At 41.9% G+C, this 8,797-nt stretch overlaps 1 non-coding gene across 1 annotated transcript; it reads right to left on the bottom strand.

Moving 5' to 3' along the window:
* Positions 1-1,192: 1,192 nt before the first annotated feature.
* LOC111557645 lies at positions 1,193-1,298 on the bottom strand. Its single transcript, XR_002737881.1, has one exon. It is a non-coding gene; the product is annotated as a U6 spliceosomal RNA (small nuclear RNA).
* Between the last annotated feature and the right edge of the window lie 7,499 nt (positions 1,299-8,797).

Here is an 8,797-nt window from a genome sequence, read left to right on the forward strand (position 1 = left end):
GCAGAGCTTTAGAGAATTCTAGGCCTAGGAAAATCTCCTATACCAGTACAGCACCCAGAGAGGGAAAGAGTGGAACTCTGAGATTTGAGATGAAGACATGTAGGTAGATGAACCAGTGACCTTCGTATCCTTAATCTCTCTGAGCCCACCAGGCCAGCAGAAGTGGCCTACTTCTTTTGGAAGAGAGATAACCCACCTTGTTTAAGACTCTGCAGAGGCCTCAAATGAGGTAGGTGCCAAACAAGACAACAAGTAACCTCCTTAGGATCTGCTCTCTTAAAGTCCACCTGGACTTTAAATACGATCAGGCCCTTAAATATGATCAAACCTTGGCATAGCCAGCCTGGAGAAGTGCTGGATGTGTCAGGGACTAGGAGGGATTATACATCAAAGTTGCTACAGGACATGGGTAACATGTGCTGGCAGGAACCGGGAAAATATGTCTGGAAGTGAGTCTTGAAGATGCCAGATCAAGAAGGTGGCATATAAAGCTAGATGAAGGAAGATTTACCATATGAGGGAACTCGCTAGTGAAACAGGATTTATTTAACTCCCTGGCAAGAACTCTAAGTGATGGTTCTACAGGCTTGGAAAAAATGACAGCTGGCATTAAATTAGAGAGGCTCTGGAAAACGGTGAGAAAGAGCTCAGAAGGCTTAGAGAGCTAAGTATGCTAGAATGGATCTATTATATACAACTGGAAAACCTACCAGCTGGTCATTTCCTTTAAGAGGGCCTGGAGAGCACTTCCACTTATTAAAGCAATAAGGAATGAACTAGGGAGGAACATCACTGCAATGCTCAGTAATGCCTGTCTTCTGTGGGCTGAATTAGTAGCTGTTACAGAACTGAGTTCCCTAGAAGCAAAGGGGATGATAGGATCTTGGAATAGCATGGTTAGCAAGGTCAATGGCAGCCAAGAGGGGTCTGACTTAATACGGTCTTAGAGATGCCTCGAAATACGTGGTGTTCCTAGAGGCAAGATCAAGAAGCCAACTTCCCAGGGTACTGTCAAATCTATATCTAAATATCTATATCTATCAGAAAAATTAGGAATAGATGAGTAGAAGGCAACACTCCCCAGTGGAAAGTCACAAACTTTTGCCCAGTTTCCACACTGGAGTCAACTCCCAGATGCAGGACCCACTGACTGAAGGAGCATCCAGGTCCAGATGATGAAGGGATCTCTGACACCACAGCAGGTATATACAGGAATCTGCATGTCATCTGCACGCAGGGGTCATGCTAATCTTCTCTGTATCTTTCCAATTCTGTATACGTGCTGCTGAAGCTAACACCAGCAAATTACATACAACAGTGATTCTTCCATCCTTCCCAAGTGGGACCTATAGCCATTTACTTGGGTAATGGCACACTTGGAAAGGGGAATTTCCAGATTTTTCCAGGTTTGTCAAACACAGCATCCAAGTTCAATCTGATACCAGGAGATCCATGTGCCATCTTGCTTTCCTCTGCATTATAGTAGGGGTATAAGGAGTTCAGTTAGTAAAGGTAATAAATGGAGTTCTGACCCAGGTCTATCCCACAGGAGGGGTTATTGTCTCTATGGACCCGCTTGGTTGTCACTTCCTTGCTCCCCAAATGGGTAATTCAAGTGCACATATTTAGCAGTTAGCAGAAATTTCAAATGGGTTCCTTGACCTATAGATTAGGAATGTTTGTAGTAAGAAAGCAAAGTAGTAGCCCTTGAAATTACCCCCACCCGCCCCAGAAATTAGAGTAAACAAAAACACATGGGATACACATTCACGGTCCTATCCCAAGGTTGTGCTAATTTTCACGACCTCTGGCATACAACAGATTGAAGGGACCTGGATTATGTAGGAAAGGGGAACTATTTTCCTTCTACCTATCTGAGGTTCACTGTCTGGGGCTCTGTAAATTCGCCTGACAAAAGACAGATTAACAAGAGAAAAACAGAACTTTATTAACTTGTGCACTGCGCATGTACTTGGGAGCACTCAGAGATGAGTAACTCAAAGGGGTGGTTAGAATGTGGGTTTATATAACATCTTAACAAAAGAGCAATATATTTTTAGAGATGTACAAGACAAAGGTAAGAGACTTTGAGTTCCAGGGGCAGCATTCTGTGGGAAGGCAAAAAAATGGGGAAACTAAAGGTAGATAAGGGCTAGTTGCAAGGTTTGTTATATAGATTCCTTTGGTTTCCTCTCTGGGCCGATAAGGACCTGGTTATCTCTAGTGGTTAACTTCTGTCCTTCCTGGTAGAGAAGGAAAGGGAAACACCTTTAGAAATTTGTATCCTGCCTCTAAGCGAGTAAGGGGAGGGCAAAGAGATACTCTTATATTTACTTCTTTTCAACTGCCTTCAGCTCAAAATAAGCCTATGCCAAAGTGGCATATTTTGAGATGGCATATTTTGCTAACCTTCAACTTTCTGGATATTTTGGAGAGAATTTACATCATGTCAATTGAAGCTGATGAGCAAGAAGTGGCAAATAGTATGGATGCCTTAGACATGCATATCCAGTCCAGAGAGTGGGGAAATACGTCATGTTTCCTACCACAAAGAATGAAACCCAACCTTTGATAGGTTCTTTTGGGTTTTGCAGGCAGTATATTCTGCATTAGGAATACAGAAACTACCAATTCACCATGTTGATTTAAAGGCTATTATCAACTTCTGTTAAGGTCCAGAAAAAAACAGTTCTCTGTAGTACTTCAGGTTTTGGTTCTGAAGTGCTGACATTTTATTTCTATGGCTCAGCAGACTCCATGATACTAGACAGATCGTGGTAGAGAAAGACATTGTGTAGGACTCTGGGAAGACCCAACAGGATGGCCACAGCAGAAACTCCTATGATTTGGAAGAAAGTCAATGTCATGTCACATGTAGCATTAAAACTATATTCCATTCAAAAAGTAGGTCTTGGGATAATACTAGATCTTTTAGAAACTGCACATCTGGCCTCGGGAATTAAGTGACTGTATGGTCAGAATTACTCATCATAAATTGGATACTTTCAGATCCACCAAATCATAACATTGGGGCGTTCTAGCACCAATCATTAATCAAGCAGATGTGGTACATGCAAAATCAGGCTCAAGGTGGTCCAGGAGACACAAATAAGGTAATGAACAGCTGTCAGAACCCATGTTTGTCTGGTGCCTTTGTCTCAGCTCACACTCTTGTCACATGGGCATTTTCTATAACTAACTGATGGGAGAGGAAATACACAAGCTTGATTCACAGATGGGTCAGTTTACTAAGTGAATGCAAACAAAAAATAAAGTATCACTGCACCATGTCACCTCTCAGGGGAAGCCCTGAAAAACCATCACGGGGAAAGCCTCCCATTTGGCAGAGCTTCAGACACTACAAGGGGTGATGAGCTTGGAATGCAGAGACAGTAGACAAAAGGGAGCGTATATATCGATTCTCAAGAAGGCAGAAATAGCTTAACTGATTGGTCAATGGCTTGTAAAGAACTAGATCAAAGGACGGGGAACAAGGAGATCTGGGGATGTGTCAGGCAAATGAATCTTTGAGAGTGAGCATAAAATATGAGGATCTTCGTATGACACATTAATGCTGAGCAGGGTGTGTCCACCTCAGAAGAGGCATTAAACACTTCACAAACAAGATGACTCAGTGAGTAGATATCTTCTAACCTTTGAGCTTGACCACTACAGTGCTTGCATGATGAACTCATAAAAAGAGCGGCCATAGTGGCAGAGATAGACTTTTTGTGAGTCAGACAGCAGGACCTCCCTCACTGATACTAACCAGTCTAATTCCTGCCCTTTTCAATATTCCACTTACTAGCGAAAGAGAACAAAATTGAAATCTCAGAAGAGTACCACCCCTCATGAAAACCAAGCAGCCGCTTGAAGCAAGTAAAACTTCTTCTTCACACTGTCCCCTAGTAGTGGCAGCTATTCATCACTCACCAAAATCAACACATATTCCGCGTTTGCCTTTTGGATCCACATGATCTTAGTTAGCACCACTATCCAAGGGCTGATAGAGTGTCTGATCTACCAACACATCTCAGATAAACACATTTTACCTAAGAAGGTGTAACAGCAAACACTATGGTTATAAGTTTCACCCAAAATATGACCAGGGGTGCCTGGGTGGCTCAGTCGGTTGAGCATCCGACTTCAGCTCAGGTCATGATCTTACGTTTAGTGAGTTCAAGCCCCACATCAGGCTCTGTGCTGATAGCTCAGAGCCTGCAGCCTGATTCAGATTCTGCCTCCCTCTCTCTCTGCCCCTTCCCCACTCACACTCTCTCTCTGTCTCTGTCTCTCTCTCTCTCAATAATGGATAAACATTTAAAAAAAAATTTTTTTTAAATATGACCAAACCCTGATGAAGCTGTGCTTAAAAGGCATAAACTTAATATAGGTATCACTTGATGAGAAGTACAAGGAATGGATAGTAAAGAATGCTGTGGTCCCCCACGCAGATGTCTTCTATAATGCAGTATACATGTGCACATTGCTTATAACAACTCATGGCTGCTCCCATCTCCAGAGAATTGCCTTTGTCCCAACAGGAGTGTCCAAACATTAGTGGGACTAATGATGTATATAGGACAACCTAAATTGCACCAACAGCACAAACATTTGGCAGACATACACGATTCCTCAAGATATTTGCAAAGTTATGTGTTAAGATGATTACTGGCAAAGATTAATCCATCAGAATTATAAGTATATATCACCAAGTGCTCACTTTCACTTCAGGGAAATGACATATCTCAGAGAATGTATCCATTTTCCCTGTTTTATAATTGCTGGCACACACCTAAGTGGCTATACATCTTCCATTTGTCCTTCAATGGATGGCAACATTTTGATCTTCTTTTGTTTGTTGAGTGATACCTTTTTTGCCACCTATTACTGCATTTCCAGATAATAACAACTTATAAAAAAAAGTGAAGAAAAGAAACAAAAACAAAAGCAAGTATCAACAGAGTAAAAACTACATTTTCAAGGGGAAAACATGCTTCTGAGAGTTGTAGTATACCATCTCAGAGGGCTCATCAAAGCACAAGAGCTGGGTAGAGTGTTGAATGCCAACCATTAAGAGCTTGTATGTCAAGCAGTGTCTTCCAGTGGAAGACTTTGAGGTGACAGAATATTTTGATTAAGGATGACTGGCAGGGGCGCCTGGGTGGCTCAGTCGGTTAAGCATCCTACTTCGGCTCAGGTCATGAGCTTGCAGTTTGTGAGAGTTCAAGCCCCGCATTGGGCTCTGTGCTGACAGCTCAGAGCTTGGAGTCTGCTTTGGATTCTGTGTCTCCCTCTCTCTCTCTGCTCCTCCCTCCGCTTGCACTCCTTCTCTCTCTCTCTTTCTCAAACATAAAGATGACTGGAAGACATGAAAAAAAAATCAATAATACTTATAAATGCTGGTTACTTTCAGTAGCACACACATTAAGGAGCTAATAAGGGAGAAGCTCATACAGTAAGAGAAATAAGGAATTTAATAAAATCAACACACCTTACTTCCTTCTTAGGAAAGTTCTTCTAGAACTCTAGAGTTCTTCTAGAAGAAGGTTAGGGAACTGTAGTGTTCTTCCTGAATTATTATTGCAGCGGTCTATAAATATTCTATTGGTCTAAATTGGGCACGTTCTAATGTCCATCTGTTCCCCGGATAAATGATGTAGTCCCCAGTTAATACTAATTGCAAAATCACTACATAGGAAAATGGTCTGAATGATTGCAGAGAGAATGGAGTCAGCACCTATGGCTTTTGTTTACCTGGAGAAGGCTAGTGACAGGCACAAAGAAAAAAAAAAGGAAAAAGGAAAAAATAAATAAGCTTTATCTGCATTCAAGGGGAACAATTAGAGTAGACCTAGTGAGAAACTGCACTAAACACGCTTCTTCCTGCAGGCGCCTGAGCCCCAGAAGAATTCTCCTGTCTCTCTCTTTCTCCCACCTCCCTCTTCTTTTTCTCCTAGACACATACACACCTGCACACACAATTTTATAATCTGATGTTTTTCATTCAAAAGACACGCATCGATGTCTAAGTAGAATTACTTAATGCTTTACTCTGGCTTTGAGTTGCACCTATGAATCCATCCTATGCTAATCAACCTAATCCATGGTAATGACCCCAAGTTTCTAACAGCTAGACTCCCTATGCTAAATCTTCTGCATTGTTTTTTATAACCTAAGACTCATATTGGTTGTTTGGCAAAATAAGGTAGCCCTTGTAGGGGAAGGGGAAACAGTTCTAAGGAATTTTGTAATGTAGTCAGATTGCTGTGTCGTTTTGGTGAGAAAAGTGGCAAACCAGAGAGCGAAGACTTTAGAGAAACTTGGTAGTGTAGGACTTAGCTAATTTTGGAAGACTGGTATGACGTATGGAGAGGCTGACATTTGATAAACACATTCCATGCTCCGTGCCAGTCACTTTACATTACGTAGGTTTTAGTTTTTATATTGTCTAGAAGAGATTACAGCTCAGAGAGGTTAAGTAACTTGTCCCAAATTCGTGGCTAGTACATGCTACATCCCTGGTTCAGTTCCAGAACTGTCCTTCTCCACTATCATGCTGCATAAGGAGAAGTCCCTCCCCAGGGAGGGAATGCCATGTATCACACACCGATGGTTCCACCAGATAATTAAGACAAGACAAAAAAGTGCAAATGGACCTATTCCCTATCATCTTCCGTCACAGTGAGCTGGGTTGTGGGCCTGGAGGGAAAGTCTAGAGGATGGGACAAGCTAGCTCTGTGCTATAGCTGCCAAAGGAAAAACCCCTGTGAAGAAAAGACTATTAACAATCTCAGCTCCATTAAATTTAAAGCAGCTGCTAACAGTAGGGGCCTTTACATTGTCAATTATATGAATTTTCCTATTACTATGTCATACCAAAGAGCAATTATAGTACATTCATCAAACACTGCTTCCGCTTCTCTGGTTCTGTCCATTAATGCCACAGTGGCAGGCCTTAGAAATCCTTGAAGACAAATCTAACATGCAGACTTTAATTGTTTCAAGGATTTGTGGTCAGAAACAACACTAGGTGAGTAGTAGGGGGTCAATTACACAATTAGATAGTGATAGGCAGAGACCAGCTGAACTCACACAACGCACAAAGTATTTATATATCAGTTCACTTTGCAAAGTGCTTTGACACCTACCATTGCACCTCGAGTTTGCTTCTATCCCATTAGCCGGTCTGAGGACTATTTAATTACCCTGCTTCTTGCACAGTTGAGGAAATGGGGACCAGAGAGTCTCTGCTGAATCAGAGCCTGAGGATGCCTGTGCACTTCTGTCCCTACTGAAGAAGCAGAGGAAGAACAAACGACCAGTCTTATCTCATCATGCCCCATAATGAAAACAAAGGAATATAATGAGGAAAATGGTCCTACAAAAAGACAGGAAAGAAGTAAGAGGAGAGCGTGGAAAGGAGACAGAAAAAGTAGTAAGCATCAATCTTACTGAGGATGGCTCCAGATTGAGTTACCTTTACTTATTTTTTAATTTTAGAGAGAGAGCATGCATGAGCAGGGGAGAAGGGCAGAGGGAGAGAGAATCTTACGCAGGTTCCATGCCCAGTGCAGAGCCCAATGCAGGGCTCAATCCCACAAATCAATGCAGGGCTCGATTCCATGATCCCTGGAATCATGACCTAAGCTGAAATCATGAGTCAGACACTTAACCGACTGACCACCCAGGTGTTCCCAACTGAGTTACCCTTTTTTTTTAATGTTTATTTATCTTTGAGAGCTATATATAGACAGAGTATGAATGGGGGAGGGATAGACAGAGAGGGAGACACAGAATTTGAAGCAGGCTCCAGGCTCCAAGCTGTCAGCACAGGGCCCGATGTGGGGCTCGAACTCATGAACCATGAGATCAACCGACTGAGCTACCCAGGCGCCCCAAGTTACCTTCATATCATTCCCCTTCAAGGTGTGGTATGTGCTGTTACAACCCCACAAAGACAGAAAGACAAGCTTCCAGAAAATGAGGGAGGTGAGGAGGAGGAAAAGATAATTAGTTCTTTGTAGTAAGAACTGATTTCAGAGAAAGCCTACCTACTCTCAAAAGGCAGGTTTCCCATGGTCTCAACAGCATCAGTTTTTGTTTGCTTGCTTGTTTTTACATAAATGTGATGTGCAACACTGTGTGCGTTTAAGGTGTACAGTGTGTAACTTTGATACATTTATGTACATTTATATACTGGCATGGTTGCCAATGCAGTGATATTTATCACATTACATAATTATAGCACAGTAATTGTCTATATCATTATAATGCACATTAGATCTTTAGGGCTTATATGCTATTCATTACAAGTTGTACCCATAAACACTACCACTTATCCCCCCATCCCCGGATAACCACGTTTTACTCTTTGTTTTTGGTTTTGCTTTGTTTAATTTTAGAAAGAGAGAGAGAGAGAGAGAGAGAGAGAGAGAGGAACAGGCAGAGAGAGAGGAGACAGAGAATGTCCGTGCTGAGAGCACATGGGATCATGACCTAAGCTGAAATTAAGAGTTGGATGCTCAAGTGACTGAGCTACCCAGGTGCCCCGTTATACTCTGCTTTTTACAGGTTTAACTTTTTTTAGATTCTACATATAGGTGATATCATAAGGTACTTGTCTTTCTCTGTCTGACTTGTCTTGCTTAGGATAATGGGCTCAGTAGTTTAGAAATCACCAGAGAAATGACCTCTGCACAAGATGGTTCCTTTCAGTTCTGTGCAATGAAGTGCTCATGGAGCACTTAAGTTCCAAATTCCTTTCTATGCACTTGGTAGACATTGAAATAAACAA

This window comes from Felis catus, chromosome D4 (genome assembly GCF_018350175.1).
Source record: "Felis catus isolate Fca126 chromosome D4, F.catus_Fca126_mat1.0, whole genome shotgun sequence".
Classification (NCBI taxonomy): domain Eukaryota; kingdom Metazoa; phylum Chordata; class Mammalia; order Carnivora; family Felidae; genus Felis; species Felis catus.